We start from the raw sequence: 21,850 nt of genomic DNA on the forward strand, positions 1-21,850 counted from the left end.
CCTAATTTTTTTTAGTACTACAAACAAGGCACTGCATGATTTCTGAGAAAATAAGCTCTAAGTTGTCATGGGGCAGTGGATAATGGCTTTATTGGATGCTTGAGTCTGAAAATGTGAACTGTACCTTCAGCTTTCGAATAGCATTTCTTCTTTTGCTGAAGCCTCTCCCTTGGGTATGGTTGAGTTTTTATCTCCTTTTTGCTTTCTGCCGCTGCTTTTCCTCTCCTGTTTGTGTGAATTACATCCCACCTGCTTATGTGTTACTGGTTCAAAAGTCGTCCTATTTTAGTAGTTGCAATATAGCAGCCTCTTCCTGAAGTACAGTAGCAATGTAATAAGGAATTATTGCCTCAAAAAGGAAATTATTTTTCTCTGTCATTACTGCGAATGGTTATTTAAAGTGAGGAAATTGAATTTGAACAGTGTGAATTATTTGTGGTATGACCCTAAATGAAGGATATGGGGCTGCTTGGGCTGCTACCTCTATATCTTTCTTTAGGATTGCCAAGTACACATGCACTAACTAATCAGTGAAAGGGAGATAGTTTCTTCTGTTTTTCCACAGCCAGATAACCCAAATATTTCTGGTGTAATTCACATGGGTCTATCACAGCATGTATCTGGTTTGTTCCTCTAACTTTATTTTTGCTCTTGTTTCGGTCTAATTTGATACTGGTAATTAAGACTTTGAAGGATCTTGCTGTCCTCTGAAGAGATGAATAGTGGCCTGTAGGTAATGCTTTGTTCAGACAGAAATCTACCTTTAAAATCTTTCTTATTTTGTACAGTTAAATCCTTTCGTTTGGTTTTCCTTGTCATTGGGGGGTTTTGGTGATGTTTTGGTTTTGGGGATTTTTTTGGTTATTTTAGCAAGAGTCTAAAGTATCTTATTCATAAGAATATTAGAATGAAAGGGCACAATTGAAAGATACTAATTTTCAATGCATTCGCATCACTTGAGCAAAAGGAGGGCCCCTCATCTCTCTGTGCATGCATGAATAGCACCAGTTCAGCATCTGCCATGAGTATTTGAAATAATTATGAATTTAGCTCTTAGGAAAGCAAAGGATTAACAACAGTAGCTTATGTTAGGATTAGAGCAGGGAAGTGCAACAGCCACTTTGCCAAGACACTTGAGTTTTAGCTGGTGAGAGCAAAGCTGTTCGAGTCATTTAAATTGTACTTTACAAAAGGAGACCTCAAGGTCCCGGAACACGTGCTCTCAAGATGTGAGTCGTAACCAAGTTTCAGTGTTCGGCGCTCACACTTGCTTGTCTAATGGCTGACAGGGAGCAAGGTCATTTTGCTGCTTTGCTTGTAAAGGTTGAAAGTAAGAGTCAAAGATATTAAGGCCAAAAAAAGAGCTTCTGAAGCCATTTTGTACTTACCTGTGGGTTATTACGCGATAGCATTGCTAGTTTTCCACAGTAGTTCTTTGTCACATCCAACCTTGAAACCTCTATTTGAAAAAGTGATCTCAGAATCTCCTTTGCCAAATGATTATACTATTTGCTTTCAGTAGTTTCCTTTTCATCTTTTAAGACGTTAGCTTTAGTTTCTTGACTCCAGGCATTTTTCTCTTGCACTTGCCTCACTTTTTATGAATATTTCCTAGGCTTTTACAAATAATGTTGAATTTTGGCAGTTTTTTCTTTTCCTCTGATTAGTTGCTGTAACCACTTTTACAAAAATCAGGCTTTCTAAAGAAATACAGCATTCTGTTTCCTGGCGTTCTGGATGTTTTTTATGTTCTGTTGGTGGGCATCTGTAGTGTAAGCACTGTACACATGCAATTCACCACCAGGTACCTGGTAAGTGAACCAAATCCTCCCAGCGTATTGGATGAAAGATGGCATGTGCTTTGGAATGTTCCTCTTTCTTCAGCTCCAAAGCAGAAATTTCACTGTTCTCTCACTAGTGCAATAGTATTTTTTTGACGTTTCAATGAGAATGTAAGATGCTCCAGTGGCAGCTTCACTCGTGCTATTGCATGAAGTTTGAAAGTATGATCTTGGAGCAACACATCCTTCTACATACCAACCTTGATTTGGCTTTTATTCCGCGGAAGTATCCCATTGCACAGCTATTTATGGCCCTAGTTTAGTACTGTCTGGTTTTGGTTAGTTTGTCTTCTCTGTGCAATCTTGATTTCTCTGAAATGCCCCATATGGACTGAATGAAGTTTTAAATCCATTTATCTAGTTTTGTCAACTGCATTTGCCACATCTGCAATAGCATTAGCCCAGGACGTTTTATGGGGATGGGTAATATCCTTGGAGCTGCATAGTAGTCTTTGGAGAATTCAGATACTCTGCCTTGATGACATTCCAGTATGTCTCTGAATGTGGCTGTATTTATTTTCGCATTAGTCAATACATGTGTTTGTTCTGCCAGCTTACCCCGTTATCTCTGGAAGTATTTTCCATGTAGGTTCTTACACTGTGTTTTGGCAGTGCTCTTCCAAAGACTCTTCTCTTTTATTCGATGGCTCACATACATCAAATCCTTTCTACTCGAATAAAACTTCATCAGCCTATTATAACTGATCATCTTTCTCTTTCTAGCTCTCTTTTTCTTTTTCTTCTCTCATTCGTTATGAATACTAAAGCTCATCAGTAAAATAAACCAGAGAATGCTATAACTACCTTTCTTCTGTGCTAGGGCTTAATCTCAGCGGCAGAAAATTAGTGAGTGGGATAACAAAGGGACTTCACATTGCTTGTGCCTGGCTACAGTCATGTGAAGCAACAACCTGCAGCCTCAGGAGCTGTAGGAAGAGGAGTTGTAGGTCTTGGAGTTGTATAGTGAATGAGTCTTTCCAAAGAGATAGAATAGGCTGGAACCCAGCAGGCCATTTCTACGAGTGTATGATAATAGAAATCTTGAACTTCAGCAAAGGATTATTCTGAAATAGAAATAGGTTTGGTAGTATGCTGCTTGACTCAGCTTTATGTGGAAGAGAACCAGTAGCACAGGTTGTTCTTAGTAATGTCCGGCAACACTTTTATCTCAGATATTCAAACAACTATGTTTAGCTTAATTAAACAGAAGACAGCTAAAGGAAATCAACATAATAACACAAAAAATAGTTAAGTTTCTAATATTGTATGTTTGGGAATATGAAACAGTAAATAATGGAATATATACATTATTCTACCTAATAAATTCCTGCAACTAATAGCACTGCATTTATTTATTAGTGCTTACATTTTTATCCATATATATGCATAAATATGTGCAGAACATCTATGTAGAACATAGATGTATGCATACAAATATATTGCTATTTTTCTAGGCAAATATAAAATAACAAGAGCCATTTGAATAATTATAGATCAAGCTAACAAAAATCAGTCATTGCCCAAATTGGAATTACCCTAGCAACAGCTGCATTCACCAAACTTCATGTTAAAGGACATAAAGCACAAAGTAAACCAGCTTCAAAAGAAGAATGCTGGATGGGTGAGCTGCACTTTAGAGGCAACTGTGAAGATGAATGTCTGATTTCCCAGTTGCCCTATAAATCCTTTCTATCCATCATGTCTAAGGAAAATTAAAAATCATTCTTTGGAAAATGAGGGAAATATTCTGCTGTATCTATAAGCGTTTAAGAAATCACAGAAAGTCATTCTTATACTCTAATTGCACAGGTAAAAGAGAATATGATGAGAACATAACTGTGATGTTTTGGTGTGGTTTATTTTGTGCACTACGGTGACCAGCTGGGACAGAACCAAATGTGTGAGAGCTGTCACAGGAGCTATAATGTGTGGCTTTGAGCTGAGGAAGAAGGTGCAGCAACTGCTCAGCTAAGTAAAGAAAGCAAAGTGGGAAAAAAATAGAGAAGCCCTGGGATACTATTATGGAAAGGCAATGAGAATGGACAAATAGGACAAGGTGGGACTGAGCAGTTCTGTCCTAAAATTAGGGAAATAAATAATTGAACAGCTACTGTAGAATTTGCATGGTTTTGGCCTCTTCCCAGTGTGAGTTGGGATTTTCCCACAGAAATTTTGGAAGTGCCAGAATCGGTCATTTTGCAGTAGTATTTTAGCATGGATTTCTGATCTCTTGATGAAGAAATCCTGTTGGCTCCCGTCCAGGTTTTCCACCAGATAGGCTGATGTCCTGATTAGTGAGGACAGCTTAATTAGGTAATTGCAAACACACGTGTGTGGACATTATTCTGATATAAGAAACTCTGGCTTGGAATTAGTTCTTATATCCTCATTTAGCACATCAGTACGCTGTGTAACTGTAGGCGAGGTTGTTTGAAATTGATTTACCTAAGCTAGTGCTACTCTTGTATAGATCCTGGCTTAATTTCAGGCTAATTTTCTTTTAACTGAAATTGATTAAGAGGCTATTTAAGATAAGCTGATATAAATGACTGTTAAGCAAAAGCTGTGCAGAGAGATTTACAGTCATGGAACTAAAATAGGTTAATACACACATTTAGGTGGTCCGTCTTTCTCTAGCAGTTACCTGAAATGTGATTAGCCTTAGGAAACCAAATAAAATTGTGTTAAATGCTCGGAAACAGAGCACAGACACATGGTTGAATTACTTTGGATGAGCTGAAACCTCTTGCAATAGTTTAATATAGTTTGCAGGTTTTCTGTTAGAGCTTAGATATGCGCGCAAGTTGCTGCAGCCAAATAAGTTGTGGTGTGGAAGAAGGGCAAGGTTCTGCCCATGGTAAAGAATGAAGGAAGCTTTACAAGTGCATTTTACAGTCTTATATTTACACCGGGTGAAAAACATACATAAATGCAGTTACTGTTGCTCGTGATAACCTCTTGTGAGTCATGTTTCCTTATTTATTGGTTGTGATAACCTCTAGTCAGTTATGTTTGAACCCTGTTGCGTACCCCTAAATATAACCCAAGCCAAAAAAAAACCAAACCAACAAACACACACACACACAAATGTTGGGTGGTTGGTTTTTTGGTTGGTTGGTTTTTGGTTTTTTACAAGTACTTCTTCTTATGTATCCATTATGAATATATTTCAGCTGCTGCAGAGGAGTAGTGGTCTTGATTTCTTTATTGCTGGGTATAAAAATGCAAAGCTTCACATTAGAGTATGAAGGTATAGCTAAGAAAACTATTGATACATAGGAGCATCTATAGCAATTGCTGAAAGAGAAGAGCATACCTTAGCCAGTTTTACTGGCATCATTCTATGAAATCTAGGGGCTACCATGCAGAATGGATGGAGACAAGTGGTTTTCTAGTCCAGTGTCCTCTTTCTGATACTCATCAGTCCTAGATGCTTGCTTTTTGTAGTCTGTTTTTTCACCTGTGAATATATATTCACAATATGTATTCACAAGTACTTCCTTCTCATGTGTTTTAAAGGCTTATCCGGGAACTTCTTGGCCCTGTCTTGGGGTGAGAAAGAGTAAGGAAGGACCTTACCTCAGGGCCATCAGCATGGGCAGGCAGGGATCTTGAGAGGGCTTTCAGTATCTCCCCAGAGGCAAAATCAACCTTACCTGGTTTTCCCATGCTGAGTGGTTATTTATCATTTATAATCTGATCACGTTCCCTTTAACTGGTGTCACCCCTAGAAACAACCTTTTATGTTTTCCAGAGGAGAGGGTGGTGTTTACCCTCACACACACTTCTTCCTTTTGTTTTCTGATCTCTTTATCTACCTCTGAACTAAGTCACTGCTTCAGTAGCTGATCAGTCATTTGAGTTCGCTTGGACTCAGACATGGACCCTGTTTTCCATGCACGGGCAAAAGACTGGCCTGTATAACTTTTAATAACCTTTCTGTTATTTCGTGTACTCATTTTCCCAGTCCTGAGTATATAATTAGAGAGCTAAAGTCTATAGACAAAGCCAAGCCCCTGCTAATCCGTTTTCTCTGCTCAACATTCGTGCAGGCAAAATCAGGCTAGGTAGAAGCAAATGCAATCCCACTTTATTTTAATGGGAATTCAGGATTTTCAGATCGTGGCTGATTAAATATGCTCCTGATATTAATTTGTTGTAAATTATTCTTGTTTTGCATAACCCCTGAACACATTAATTTACTACTTAGAGCTGCTGCTGCCTGCTGCTAACAATTAGATAACCAAGTTGTCACTCCAAGTTTCTCACCACTGAACTTGGCAGTGCCTAACTGACTTTCTCCTGTCTTATCTCTGGGAGTCCATCCCCAAAGAGCCAATGTTAAATTTAGTGGACATGAAGACTGAATAATCACATGGATTCCTAACTGCTCACCCAGGCCAGCTCTCCTCTTGCTTAAGTTGGAACAGTTTCAAGAGCTCTTATAAAGCTGGGTTATTTTAGCAATCTGGAATTCATAGAAGATTTGGCTAAGAAAATATCATGCTAACTTTTTCCTGTGTATTAGGATGAATACTACTGATGGATGCTATTTAGGTACTGCACACAGCTTCTACGTTTTACTTGCACTGCGCTATCTTAGTGCGAGTAAGAGTTGAGATAGCTTATTTGATAATAATGGAAATTAGATGGGTAAATGCTTATTAAAAATACTTAAGTCTTTCCTCCTGTTGTTGTTTTATGAGTGTTTTCTTTATGTCCTTAAATATTTCCTTTCCTGTTTATGGTTCAGTAGGAAACTCGATGTTTGCTTGCAGGATTCATTTTGAGATTGGTTTGGCTTACAATGCTTTTCTGGGGCAGAAATTACCTAATCATAAAGCAGCCCTAGAAAGGGCCACAGGTTGCTTTTTTAAACCTTTTCTCTGAGGAAGTTCCCTATATCAGAAAACCTGAAGCAGTCAAGTAGTTCCACTGTATCCTTTCCTACATGTTTCAGATGCAAGGGGGAAATAGGCTGGTTTTGCTTGATGATAGCAACTGTTCCAGCTTTCTTAAAATAGTTGAACAATAGCCATACACAGTACAACTGCCATGGATAAGCATTCCTGGTGCCTGAGAGTTTCATTTTCCTTCCCTCACCACTTTGGAAGTCTGTAACGCTATTGCAGAGGCTGGAATCACTTGCCTTAACCTTGTGAGGTAAGCCTGTTGTAACCCAGGAGTTTTAGGAGAAAGATGCTTTTCATAGAACACTTTCCTTTGCTACCAGATGAGCCCTAACTCCTTTTCTGACTTTTGTTGTGTCACAGCTGTAAAAGATGGAGAAGAGAGGGATTTTCAGTATTAAATGCAAATTAGGATTTTTGTAATGTGATATTAGCAACTGATATAAGAGGGTAGAAAGAATTGGTAACAGCAGTTCCTCTAAGTAGTCATGTGTCTGCAAAACTGGCTTTCATTTCAGAGCTGTCAGTAGTGGGGATATGCAAAGAGTGATGGGTACATATCATCCCTCAAGCCTGAAGGCTAGGATTTCTGCCCCTGGCTACCAGGCAGCTGGATGTCTCTTTTGGTGAATTTTAGATAATGATTATTTCTCCCCCTTTCTCCTCCATCCCTGCAGATTTAAAGAACTGTAGGGTGTGCAGAAAGTGCTCCACATGTCCTTCTGTTACTTAGAAGATCAGCTCTGGAAGTGCTATTCCTTCTTCCCTACGTTGATGCATTAGGTATAATCTTTGCTTCTGCTTTGGAAGTGGCCACTTATTAAACTGGCTGAAAGTCTCATACCTGAATTGATCACTGTAGTATCTTTCTCCAAGTAACTTCTGAAGAGTCGAGGGTAGGAGTCAGAACTGTTCCTAAAGGCAAATCAAAAGGAGGGTGCCACTGAGCAGGCAGGGCAGTAACATTTCCAACTGCTTGCAGGGTAGCAGAGGGGGATGAATATGATTTAAGACCAATTTACAAGCATTGCATCACTCTTTTCCAGACTGGGACTGTTGGCAGCTCTTAAAGCAGTTGTAAGTATTACAGCTCTTAAGTTACATTATTCATCAAGAATAACTAGGCTAGTTGCTGCTAGCCTGTTTCAAGTATTTGCTGTACAGATATTTAACCCAGTGTTCACTGTAACCAAAAGAAGAAGTGGGAGAAGAGCAAAGCATTCCTTAATAGTGAGTCCTAATGTAGAAGTAAAGTTTTCCTTGTTAGGGAGAGGTTAGAAAGTGAACTACAGTTGTATCTGAAAGTAACTGGCTTCCCAGTCAGTAAAATCAGTGTCCCTGTTTGTAGCTGGACCTGAACACAGATGCTCATAATCCCTGTCCCGAGTGGCACAGAGCAATGAAGAAAATTGTGGTGGTACTGCCCTTACATTGTTGGCCATGCATTGTTCAGACAAGGGCATTTTGTCAGTACTGGAGGCACTTCAAAGGAGATTCCCTGCACAATTTATAAGGTGGGAACACGCTAAAACAAAGGGCTGTATGTGCCATTTTCTTGGTGCCAGGTGGGGATGTGGGTGCGTAATAGGCTGCTGTGGTTCAATGCTGGATCTGCAGTGCCAAGTTTATAACTGTGGAAAGCTGTCTCTGTATTACTTCATGATGTTAGTAGAGCAGACCACACTATTAGCGACATTCATGTTAGTGGAAGATCATTTTGGATTAGTTATGCCATAATATGGCATTTCAGTAATGTATTTTGACAGTACCTTCACAATACAGTTGTACTTGCCTATTGTAATCGCTTGTGTTCTAATCTGACATACAGTGCAGGCAGCAGGGAGAGGAGCAAGAAAGCAAATGTAAAAGCTTTACTGACTTACATGGGCACTGAGGTTTATATTGGCCACAGAGCATGTTTATGGATGTTTCTGCATTTATTGTTAAGAGGTTTCTATTGTACTTTAACTAACTGGATTCAGCTGTCTGAAGAACAGAGCTACTTATATAGGAGAAAAACTGCATATGGGATGCTTAAACTGACATATGCACTTATTCCATGGTTTTGGTGGTGAAGAGAGAATTTGCGATCTGCTGAACCATGTCTTAGCGCAAAGACACTGTTTAAGTAACCCCCCCCTTGTAGTCAAATGTTGTTCCAAGCCCAATCCTTGTGCAGGGTTTGGACAAGCTACACCAAAGCAGCCGGTTGCCTCAGGAGCTGGCTTCCACCTCCAGCGCACACACATCCCATCATGGGGCTGGGAGCTCCAGCTGTGGCCAGGAGATTTGTCTATGATCTAACTAATCTAAAAAGCCTTTACTTCAGGTGTAGGTTTTGATCTATCGGTCCTAGGTTCTCAGAAATGCATGTGGTTAGTAAGGGATGTGAGACATGTAACCACTTGTGAGGCAGGGAGGAACCTGTTTCCCATTCTCCTCTCTGTCAGCTTGGGAGGAGAGCAGGGATTCTTAGCATCTCATTTTTCTCTGGGTTTTTAAATCTTGCTTGTCACAAGAAAAAAGATAATTTTAAGGTCATTTTTGTGTGGTGACTTGCAAAGCAAGGCGATGGCATTACCTTTATTTTATCTACCGCAGTATCATTCTGATTTAAGAATTGGGGTCTGGAAGAAGAGTTTCTTGTCCAATGCCCAATGATGTCTACTGCTGCGTGTTCAGTTGGGAGTCTTTTCAAATGTAGTATTTAGTGACAAAAAGATCACAGTGCTGTGTATGCTGGAAACCAATTGTCCCAATCAAAGTCATATTAATAAGAGGGAAATTATTTCTATTATAACTTTATTTCAAGAACAGACTCTTCTTACTTTATTGTTTCTATTAGGGAAATTAGCTACTCTGTTTGTGTGCAACAGGATAATCCTTTGTGCCTTTGCAAGCTGCGCCTTCTTTCACTTGAAGCTCTGTAAGGCCCTATATGACAATCGGGTCAGGGAAATTGTTTCTTAGTGTATGACAGACAGGATGATGGAAGAAAAAAAGAATAGGGGACTTTGGAATGCTTTTCTTATAGCTTTCCCAAAGCAATCTGAGAACAATATTCTTCAGTTACCTGAACTGATGTAACTTTTCAGTTAGGAACAAAACAAGCAAGTATTTTGTGCCCAGTTTCTTGAGCACAACAAAATTGATATTGTTCAGTTTTATGTGCTATTTTGTGTTATTTTCTTTGGCTGTTAAGTTTAGAGTGTGCAGAATGCTTTCTTCCAAATGTTTTTTGTCCTTTAAAATAAATACATAGAAATGCTGACTATGGGACTCAGCCAAGAGAGAAGGAAACTTTTTTTTATTGTCTTGAGTTTTGCTCTATGCTTTATTGCTGTAACGTGCTTTAAGTTTTGCACACGATATAAGATTGAAAAGGCTTTATTAAATTATAAAATATAGGTTTTTCATTACAGTTACAACTAGATCAAAATATGTCTGTGCTTGAGTATATTGGATATTCTTAGAGGGCTGATTAAACGACTCTTCTATTAATGTGCAACAATTTCCTGTGTTTTATATACGTCACCGTGATGGTATAGCACTTATAATCGAGACAGCAATGGACTGCCCTGACCCAGCAAGATTCAATTTTGGTTCAATATCCTACCACATCATTTACTTCATTATCAAATGTACCATCAGGTTTTATGACCCGAATTGGTCATAAGAAATAAAAGAGGTCTTTTAGATCTCTGATGAGAGTTTTGCTAAGCAAAGTAACCAGTTGCAACTGGACTTCCCTGTTTCCAAGATGAAGCAGAAAAATTACTTCAGCTCAACTGCGGAGTGTGTGTCTCAAAACTCATAGTCAAGTCAAAAGGATTCTAGTGGGAGTAGGTGGGAATATTCCTAGTAACCAAAAACCCCGCCACAACCCTTCTTCTGCATCAGTTGGTACTGATAGAAGCAGGATGTCATATCTCATGATAGATTCGCCTAAATGCTTTCAACTTTTGAGGGGTTTGTATTGTCCTTTCAGCCTCCTTGTTTTCTGGTTTTGAATTGTTAAAACAAGAAAGAGAAAAATCAGGAATTGTTTGGGTTGGAAAGGAGCTTTAAGATCATCCAGTCCAACTGTTAAAAATCAGTTCTTTGTGTTTGCAATATTTTTCCTTCAGCCAGAAAGTGGGTATGATGTCTGTACAGCAAAACCTTTCGTATAAAACAGTGCAAGGTCATGAAATAGATTTTAATGCTGTTTTTCAGTTCTCTACCCCATAAAATGCAGGGGTGCTAACTTACTGCTAGTGTTGAGCTTCAGTGGAATTAAACCCTATTAATTGAACACGTGGCATTTCATGCATTTGGTGCTTGCACGCAGTATCATTTGTTAGAGGAAAATATATACAGAATTCAATACTGGAGACTTAGTTTCCTCTCTCTTCTGAGGAATTTTCTGCATGCAAAGTGAATGCTCTTGGAGAATTTTGAGTCCTTGTTGCTGTTTGTAAACCTTCCCCACTACAAGAAGAGATTTAATTCTGGAGCAAATACCCTGTAAAATGTAGTACATCATATTCTTTGTTTTCTAAACAGCTGAGATTCTACCCCCTTTGAATTCACACAGGTATCAGGCTATGACTAAAAATGCTGAACTGTGGTTCTTTTTTAATCTACATTTAATTGGGTTTTTGTTTAGTAGATAATTGCTTACCCCGCAAAGCTGGACATTTTTAATACATGCATAGAAAATGCCTGTTAAGTAGTTAAGACTTCTCTTTTAAAAAGGCAAAATACCAAGGAAGTCCAGATAAAAGCCCAAGCGTACAGTGGATAAATACTGCACTTGAGTGGTTAGATGGTTTTGCAAAAGCCTTGGGCTTTTCCTTTCAGCTCTGAGAAGAAGATTGTCAGTGCACAGATGTCCCCAGAGGCTGTGACTATTTAATTTTCAGGCTATCCACTGGAAGGATGAAAATATAGTCAGGAAAAAAAAGAAGGCACATGAGGAAGAGTGGTTGTTATGATGATGAAGGTGTAATGGTTTGGTCTTCTGGTTAAAGCCTTTGTTAATCAATCTCTGAAGCCTCTTTTTGTGCCCGTTCCACATCCTAGCCAACATGGTAAAATACAGGCAATTATGTCTGTTTATTTGTGTTTCTATGTTTAATGGCTTTACAACAGTAAAATCATCCTCTTTTTTCATTACTGGGGCTTTGCTCTTATGGAAATTTCTACCAATTTTAGCAGTGTTTACTGCACTGAGCTATTTGAAGGCTGGTAATCATGAGTTAAGTCTACATCAGCAAGTACTGTGGCTAAATACAAGCTGATCAGAAGCGTTAGGTGGTCGGTATGAAGGAACCTGTGCCAATACTATAACTATTTCAGCACATTTTACTTACTCTAGTCATGTCTGGTAGACTTCCTATAGCAGGGAGTGCATCTTCCAGTGTACCTTTTTGTGTTCTCTGGAGGCATTTTACATTGTGAACCAGATCATGGCAAGAGGAGAGACGTAGGATTTTGCTTTAAAAGTGCTCTCCAGGTCTGAAGTAAAACACTTATGTAGATGTACACATCAAGTGCTATAACATCACTACCAAAGCAGTGGCTGTTTCTTGTACACTGTTACAAATGAAGACCGTGTTCTGATGCACTAAATTACATCCCAGACTTGCCATTGCAGCACCATTTCTCGTCTTAAGAGCTTCCTTTTCCCAGCACCACCTCTCAGTGACTTTAAACAGCAATATGTCAATGGTTGGCAGCAAAACTAAAAGTAGCCCTCATGGGATGATGCATAGGCACATGAGTTTAGCTTTTCATCTGCTGTTAAACTGGCTGCTTAAAACTGACAATTTTTTTTTTACCTGTTTTTCCTTTTTTTTTATTACCAGCAATTCTAATATTTCAGTGTTATAAAATTGTCATGGTTTAACCCCAGCTGGCAGCTCAGCCCCCCCAGCTGCTCGCTCGCTCCCCCCCACTCACTCCCAATGGGATGAGGCAGAGAATCTGAAGGGTAAAAGTGAGGAAACTCCTGGGTTGAGATTGAGAGAGTTTAACAGGTAAAGCAAAAGCCATGCACATGAACAAAGCAAGCAAGGAATCAATTCCCCACTTCCCATCAGCAGGTGGGTGTTCAGCCACCTGCAGGAAAGCAAGGCTCCATCATGTATAATGGTGACTTGGGAAGACAAACACCATCACTCCAAATGTTGTCCCCTGCTTCCTTATTCACCCCCCCCCCCCCAAGCTTTATATGGTGATAGTTATGTTTTGTTGGGGTCAGCTGTCCCAGCTGTGTCCCCTCCCAACCACTTGTGCACCCGCAGCCACGTGCTGGTAGGGCAAGGTAAGAGGTAGAGAAGGCCTTGACTTTGTGTAACATCCCTGTGGTATCAATGCTGTATCCAGCACAAAAGCAGCACAAAAATTGTCCTTTTCACGTCATTGGCTGCTTGTGACAGGTACCAACTCCAGAAAGCAAATCCCTCTCTTTTTATCAAGAAAACAGGTTCAGCAAGGGCGTAAGGAACATGAGCTTCCCCCACATTGCTCAAGCAATATGCCTCAACCCTGACCCAAAAGAGTGTCTCTAAGGGGAATGGCATTTGTTAAATTTCTTTTCCAATTAATTCGACAGCTCAGCTGAGACGACTCACGAAAGTACTAATTCATGCTAATTGCAGTAGTGGACCTATGTCACTGGGGAGCTGGGCTGAGCTCTTCATAACATCACAAAACCCACTGGCAGCATTTTGATTAGGAGGTGTCACCGGAAGAAAGAGCATTGGATTTGGAGCCTGTTCTGCATTAATTTCTTTCACCTGCAAAATGGGGACAGCAACACTTTCCTTTATGTGTTAGCAAGGGTGGAAATTTGCAAAAGAACATTCACCCTCAGTAAATGCAAAATCCTCTTTCCTCCTTCCCGGAGAGAGAATGTAGACTTTTTGTATGCCTGGATTAACTGTTTGGCTTGGGATGTGTGCGCATTGACACAGACAACTGAGAGAAGGAATCCTGGTCAATGGATTGCTGGAAATAAAAACCAAAACAGATAAAATGTAGTCCAATATATAAACCAATAGGTTTCATCAGATGGGTTCCAAAAAGAATAAGAGCATTTTCCACCTGATAAATGACACTGCAGAAGCAAAGATGAGTACAATCTAATCCATAGGAGATATTCCTATAAAAGCTGATTGAAAAGTTTGTGTTTGTTCATCACAGACGAAATAAATTCATAATAGATCTTTGTAAGGTAAGGAATGCTTAGTGAGGACACATCAGGAGCAGCTGGTCTCCCTGTCTCAGAATAAAAACTGAGGATACGTTGATTTGGTTATAAAGCTACCAAATCTGAAGTTAAACTGAAGGAAAGATGTATTTTTTTCCTTCACATTGACTACCTAGACTGGAGAGGAATGTTAGAGGAATTCCTGGGGACCAATAATTAGCAAAAAAAAAATTGGATAATCTACACATGATATAATGGAAGATTATCACAATTTATCTTTGTTAAAAAATAAATTAGCAGATATAGCAAACTTCGGGGTTTCAGGTTTTTGGAATAATATCTAGGTTGTAAGAATGAGGGTGAAATAAGAAGGGATGGCAAATGGTCATCCCCTATTGGCCTTTCTCTTGCGCTTTCGTCTGCTGCTACAATTAGCACCAGGGTAAGTGCCAGGGCGAGATGTAATGTGACATTTCATGTGTTCTTCTTTATTTATTTCCTTTCATATTGTTAACCTGTTGATCTGGCCTGGTTCGGGCATAGGGAAATTCTATAGACATCTGCAGGTTATGAAAGTTGTTTTTCACTTACTGGTTTAATCTAGCCTGGGAGGATTACCAGACCCTAACTTGGTTTTTCCATTGAGCTGTTGAGGTAACATGTCTGAAGAGCTCATGTCCTGTGGAACAGGGCTGCCATGTCTACCAGGTTGGTTTGGTTTGCTTAATAGCAAGGGGGGCATCAACTGGTTGTTGTTTTTAGAAGTTCTGACATAGAGAGGGGAGGCTGAAGAAAGACTGAACCATAAGCGGTACCATGGTTATCCCTTTGTGGCATTCTTGGCCTGGTGTTAGAAAACAGTTATGGTTTGAAGCTGTCGGGATACTACATCTAGTTTGCCTTTGAGGAATTCATAGCTTAATTATAGTTTGAGGGGAAATACCTCTTTATTTACTGTTTAGCCTTGCCAAATGGTCATTTAAAACTTCCTTGTTTGCACAACTTTTTTTTCCTCTTCAAGTTGATGCTGGTAGGTTTTTTCCTGGTGTTTACTGAATTTATTCTCAGTGCTTCTTGAATTAGGAAGTTATTTTTCATCTCTGCATGGATTAAATTAAGTTTTAGGCAAAAAAAGAGAACATGGAATTAATTTATTTGACAAAATGATCGCTTAATATATCTCAGTGTGTCCAGGCTTTGCTTCAGGAAACAGCTTGCTTGGGGAACGTGGAAGACAGTGCTTACAAACATAGGTTTATTAAAGTCACTGTGTAAATACTTGAGTGCATCACTAAGTATGGGTGGAATTAAGGTAGAAATTTGTTTATTTTGCTTTAATTCTGGAACAAGACAATAGTTCTCAATGCTTTCCTATTAGTGACAGATTTCCTCAAAACTGCCTGCAAAGAAGCTGCAATGCCTTATGCATTTTGAAACAAGATATTTGTGTACCCACGAGTGTGGGCACATCTTTGCTGTAATGCTGTGGTTTAGACCTACTTTCTTTGCCATTGCACTTCCAACAATATTGCTGGTAGCAATCACAGCTGTAATGCACTTCATAAAGAGAGATACAGAAGCCTGCAGGGCATAACGTGGAGCTATTGCAGACTGCAGCTGAAAGGTGCAGTGTTATTCCCTCAGGATAAAGCTATCTCTTATGTACATATAATTAATATGTCTGCCAGTAATAGTTATTAAACAAAGAACAGGAATTGTTTCTGCTGAATGACTTGACCTGGGAGTAATGCCAATTTAAAAAGCATCTGATTAAAATATGTTAAGGTCACAGATCACTATAAAATATAGAGTGGGGAGGAAAAAGCAGAAATTTACTCGTGAGGAAGATTAAATACTTCTGAAATATGGGTTTTGTGATAGCAGCAGCTTTCAGGTGTAACAAATGAAAAGTGCTCGTTCTGAAGAGTATTATTGTAGAGGCATTTCAGTGTCAAGTTGCACTGAAGCCTTGCCCCACACATACCACACGGTCCATCCTGCTGGCAAAAGGCTGGAGGGCTTGGAAAGGGTGGAGAGAAGAGAGATCCTATCCTGAGCCCTCAATTATTTGCCCCTGACTGTTGGAGAAGGCCTAGAGATAGGAAAGAAATGGCATCGGTTTTGTTAATTGTTGATTTCTTCTAGCAGTGGGCAGCTGCAGTAATTCTTCAAGTCTGTCAGTGGCTTTGGCTGCAATTGCTGTATTTTCCAGATGCAAAAGTATACAATGCATGTTTCCTTCTGCAGTAGTTTTCCCCCTCAGAGACAAGTTACAGTAATCAACAGCTGCGTTTTCCAGCACTATTGCATAGCTAATAACGAAAGGAGTGGTGGGAATTCACTTTAATATTAAAAATGCAACTTCTGGTTCTATGATTGCATTTTCAGAGGAAAAAGTATGCCTTGTGCAAAGAAGAAACAATGAGATTTCATTGATTTGCATCTAATGCTTAGCAAAAACGGCTAGGTTGCTCCTGCTGCTGGCCACAGCGCTGCTTGTTTTGTAATTGCTTCAGGTATTATGTATGTGTGCTGAAGACTATAGGGAAGAAAATGTAAGAATAGAAACAATACTAAGAATAATTGTTATTTCCTCAACAAACAGAATAGAATCTTAACGGGTAATGGGAGAAAGCCAACGTCCTTAACTCCTTCTGGGGATATTCGTTACTTGGCGGTAATAGGGTCCATCCCCACCAGAGCTCTCAGCCCTCACTAAAGTCTTTCTCAATCTTATTTCCTTCCTTCCCCGAGCACAGACAGTGTACATACCAGTGCCACGGCCCAGCAAAGAGAAAGCATGCTCTCCCTGTGCAGCAGTAGCTTTTAGTGGGGATCCCCACCTCCTGATGAGCATTAAATCTACCCCTGCCTCCTCCTCTTTTTTCTCTTCCCTAGCAGGTACAGGGGGTTGTCAAAATGCAGCAGTGACATCCATCCCTGTACCTCTATTTCTACTGTAAGTAGTAGTACTTAGCTTTGAGATCTACTCCTTTAAGTGGTCTTACTGTTTATTCAGATCTGGTGACAAAAAGTGTGCCTTAAGTTCATTGCAAATAAGAATCAAAGATATGCTGTAATTTTTAGAAGCCTATTTGGGCTGGGTGGGTATGCAAGAAAGTACCTAGGGGCCCAGGACAGAGAGGATGTGCGCATATGTAATGCCATAGGTTATGTGGCTTTTCATATACTAATGGACAATGAGAGATACTGAAGATGTTTTCCCTGCTCTGAGGGATTTTGAAGGAAGCCTACATTATAAAGTGTTGTTTCCTGCTGAGCTATAGTGAAGAAGGGAGTTAAAAATGAGACATATTCAGTGTTATGAATAAGCTGTGATAGAAACTGAAGGTGGGATGACTCAGGTTAGAATTCTAACTTCATTTCTTCATACACATCATGTATCTCAACCGGAACTATACTGTACTTCTATAGTGTTATTTTTAATATAGCAAAAGTAACATGTGTGGCTGGATATAATTTGTGTGATATGGACAGTTTAGAAATCTTCATTTAAAATCATGATTTTCACCGTTTTGTTTTTCTCAAAGATATAAGCAAGTGCAAGAAGGGAAAGAAATTACTTGCCCAAATAGAATAAACTGGTTTTAAATGTTTTCTAAGGTTGATCTGTGCTGCTTGTTATGCCATCCATTTTCACGAGCTGACAGCTGTGCTGCAACTCATTTTGCATGTGCACATATATGTATGGGTGGGCGAAAGTGCAATTCTGTTACTGGTGATAAACACAGTGCTGTTGGAACTATGCTGTTGTCTCCAGATCATGGCCATAATATGTATAGTGAGACAAGAGAATGATGTAGATGTTTCTGAAAGGGACTTGGGAACATTGCGATGGTGCAATTGGGCATCGAGGTGAGCCAGTCAGTAGCATTCACTTCACAGCACGCCTGCACAGCCAAAGGTCATCCTGTGGCTTCAGGTCCAGTGCAGGGACCTCCACTGCTGCTCAGTGGCATGCCATTTCCAGGGGTGACAGTGGGAGTAGTTTGCAAAGCCCCTCTAACACAGACCACATTGGGGGGGGGCATTCTTCCCTGTCCTCTATGCAGGGCCCAGGGACAGGAGGGTTGTCCTAGGGTTGCTGTCACCCATCTTGCTAGCGCACACTATGAGGACATGTTTGGCTATCCATGAGCTGTACAGGTTTATAGTGTTACGGATGCGTATATCTGCTCTCAGTGCATTGTGATGCTTGAGCCTTGCCTTGAAACATAGCGCCTTTGTTCAGAGCACAAAAGGCAGAGCTCCTATAAGACTGGGGAGTGCGGCTCATTGAGCTGCTTTGATCTTGTGCAGGAAAATGGTCCCTGTCAGGCTTGGTTTAGCAGTCCTGGGAAGTCATCTGCTCAGGCAGCATGGGCTCAGGTCATTGGTTGGTATTGATGGCTGGGAACTGGTGATACTGCTCCATGTATAGGGGCCTTCAGGCCCTGAATACTAAAATGCCCCTAATTTTAATTTACTAACAGCTCTTTATTTTAATTTAAAATTAATTCAAATCAAAATGAATCATTTAACCTGTAATTAGGATCATGTTTTCATCTCAAACACATTAGTCAGAGGCAAAATTCACTTTGCATTGAAAAGACAGTTACATTTCCTTCGAGCAGTAACTACCATAGATGGCTACATGCATTTGTTTTTCTTTCACTGAAGTAACTTTCTCAATTCTCCATCTCTGTGACAGAATCATCAGTTATAGCTTAAGGAAATTCATTTTCATACTGTAACGAGGACAACTGCAGTCCTGAAACACTTACCATGGCATGCGGGTTGGAACTAGATGGTCTTAAGGTCGTTTCCAACCCTAGCTATTCTATGATTCTATGACTTCAATAAGGTCAGTAGAGCTCACACTCAAGTAAGAGAGATTGAAATCAGACCATGTACAGCTGTAAACTGACGTGGCGGTGTGGAGTTATTGCAGGACTCTCAGGGCAAACAGGTATCGGGCATCCACTTGAGGAGACCTTCCTAAAATGTAAAACCAGACAGCCTTGCAGTACAGTTTATATCATGTGTATAGAAACGTTCAAGGCTTCATTTGCTCACTTTTTTGTGTGCCGAGAGATTTTTCTTCCTGGCCTACTGTGTCTGCTTCCTCTTCACATCATTCTCCCTTGTGAGGGAAAGGAAAATTTCATAGCCTCTAGAAGAAAATGTTGAGAAAATGCAACTGTTGTTCACAGCTGGTCCCCATGCTGAAATTATCGATTCTGTAAGACCTCCTATGCTAGTCCTCTTATTTCCAACCTCACTAAACCAATGCTATGATATTCACGTCAGAAAGCCAAACCTTCTTCCACTGGTTAATGCAATACAATTTTTCTGACTTTACTTTGAAGTAAAGGCTTCATTTCTTTCTCTCATATATCGAAATTTAAGATTTACTAGGACAAGAATAATAGTAAGTATATGGACAACGTTTTCTATTGGCATCCCCCCTTTCCAAGCTTCAATTTCAAGTATAATTGCTTTTTTTGTTTTTCCTTTCCTTTGGGCTGCAATTGTGAATAGTCTTGAATTGGTCTCATAGACAAAGACAGATGAGGGGGGAAGACAGGAGGTGGGGATGCCCTCAACAGGTCATACTAGGGCAGCAAGGATGCAAACAGCTCATCCCCCTACCCTGCCTGCTCACTCTGTACCACAATAGCAGTGGCACAAGATGATGATATTCCTGTCCCTCTGCAAAAGAGGGTTACCAGGATGCTTCCTGCAAGCTCCTCTTTCTTCTTCCTTTATTCCTGGCCTTCTTCACACCACCACTATCTTTTCTTAGATGGGGTCCATGAGTTTTCACCTGAGGGATGAAAGAGGCATTTATTAATGGAGCAGTTTGATTCCCTCCTTTCTCTTCCTTACCTCGCAAAATCTGTCTACTTCTTACCCAAGCTTGTTTACTTTTGTGAAAGTCATTGCTGTCTTGAAATGGTGGTGGTGGGTGCTTTGAAAGTGTCCCAAATAGCCTTACTGTGATTCCATCCTGTAAATGAATGCTCATGGGTTACGAATGAATTATGCTTAATAAGCATTGGAAATTGTGTCTTCTAGGAAGACCAAGCACATGGCAAAGGTTCAGTTTTAGATTATTTGTCTTTTTCCAATTTTTACATTAAACTAGTGTATAAAATTATTTAAAAATTAGAAATTTATACTGTGTGTATTCATAAACACATCTTTGTATTATATATGGGTGGCATGGTTTAGTGTGAGGTGTCCCTGCCCATGGCAGGGGGGTTGGAACTAGATGATCTTAAGGTCCTTTCCAACCCTAACTATTCTATGATTCTTTGATTCTATATGCCTGCCTATAAGTATAGAAATGTCCCTTCAAGGTGAGTAGATATGGTTAAGCAAAACCATTTCAGTTTAACACTTGGCAGTATTAAACTCAGTTTAATTTTAGTTTCCATGGGAAGTTTTGGTGAAAGTGCCATGTAATCAGTTGGACAGATGTGATGTTTATTCCTTAATGTGTTGCTTAGTTACTAGAGCTTGGGCAAGTGGGATTGGCATCCATCCTTTTCTGCCTGGCTCATTGTCTTAGGGCCAGGAATGGCTGTGCTGTGCTGAGAGGCAGTAAAACTATTTGAGGCTCCTCTGTCAGCCAGGGCACTCTAGGTATGGCTGAATCATGGGGCAGTATTTGGGAGGAGATGAAATTTGAGCTTCGAAAGGCTGCATCAATAACAGCTACAAACCCCAAAAAGCGACCTCTGTTATTTGCTGCATGTTGTCCTAGTGTAGGTTTCTTCCAGTTCAACAGAAATCCCCAAACACCCTCGCAGCCTTAGAGGAGATAGAGAAGCAAGACACGCCAGCTGAAGGAGGACAGGCTGTGCCAGGTCAGGCGGGTTGATGTTAGGCCCTGGGAACTCCACCACAAAGTCATCTCGAGCAGTTCTGCTTTCACAGATTGCCTGTTGGACCCATGCCTCAGAGGCTCAAACTTGGGATTTTCTCCTTAGGGCTTTAGGAGAGAACTTGGAGCGGGAGGTGTCTTTCCCAGCTGCTCTGCTAGCATGGAAGTCAGAGGTAGCAGCTGCAGCCAGGCGCCTTGATTTGCAAGGGTTGTGAAGTGCTGAAGAGAGGCTGAGATTAGCACTTGTAAACCATGTCATGCTTCTCACACTGTGTTCAATGCAATGTGAGGTAGGGTCCCCTTATTAAGATATTTCGGAGTAGGACAAAGGATCGTACAGGAGTTTGTTCTCGCTGTGCTTGCCAGTGCCTTTCACTCAGGTGTTTGGCACCAGGAGCTAATCAAAGGGTTTGCCTAACCTAGATACTCAGTGAGGTTTTGGTTATGGATGATAACGTGGAAACTGAACATATCAGTGATGACAGCATTAAACTGAACCAGTTTAACACTGCAGCTTCCCTCTCTCCTCCATCTAAGCAACCCAGTACAAAGATGCTGGAATTTTTATTCTGACATACTTTCCACCTCAGGCTGCTTATCCAAACACTTCTCTGTTTCGGCAGGGTATGAATGAACACGAAAGACCCTATAGTATTGTATCTTGGATTTTATACTACGTTTACGAAATCAGCTCATCTCCATGAAAGTGTGTCCCTGTTAAGATGTATGCTAAGACTGTTGAACCCATTCTTTTGGCTTCAAATTAGCCTTAAATTCAGTGACAGGTCTCAGGCAATTTTATCTAAGCTTAACTGTCTGGGCTCCAGAGGCAAAAAGAACTTTTGTTTTCCTTTGTATTACTGTTTTTTTGGGGGGGTTTTGTTTTGCGTTATTATTATTAAATGTTTGCAATGAGAATGTATTGGGGTGTTTGCAGGGCTCTTGTGCATTAAACAGTGCTTGCTGTGGAACCAAAGTGTAGCAAAACATGAAGGCTTTTTAGGATGTGCTCCCT

General features: G+C 40.2%; 1 protein-coding gene across 3 annotated transcripts in view; it reads left to right on the top strand.

The window, feature by feature from the left end:
• EPHA3 (EPH receptor A3) overlaps window positions 1–21,850 on the top strand; it is a 216,187-nt gene that overhangs the window by 122,753 nt on the left and 71,584 nt on the right. The gene's annotated exons all lie outside the window — the stretch shown is intronic.

This window comes from Pezoporus occidentalis, unplaced genomic scaffold (assembly GCF_034315485.1).
Source record: "Pezoporus occidentalis ecotype Australia unplaced genomic scaffold, CSIRO_AGI_Poc_V1 ctg26, whole genome shotgun sequence".
In the NCBI taxonomy this organism is placed as follows: domain Eukaryota; kingdom Metazoa; phylum Chordata; class Aves; order Psittaciformes; family Psittacidae; genus Pezoporus; species Pezoporus occidentalis.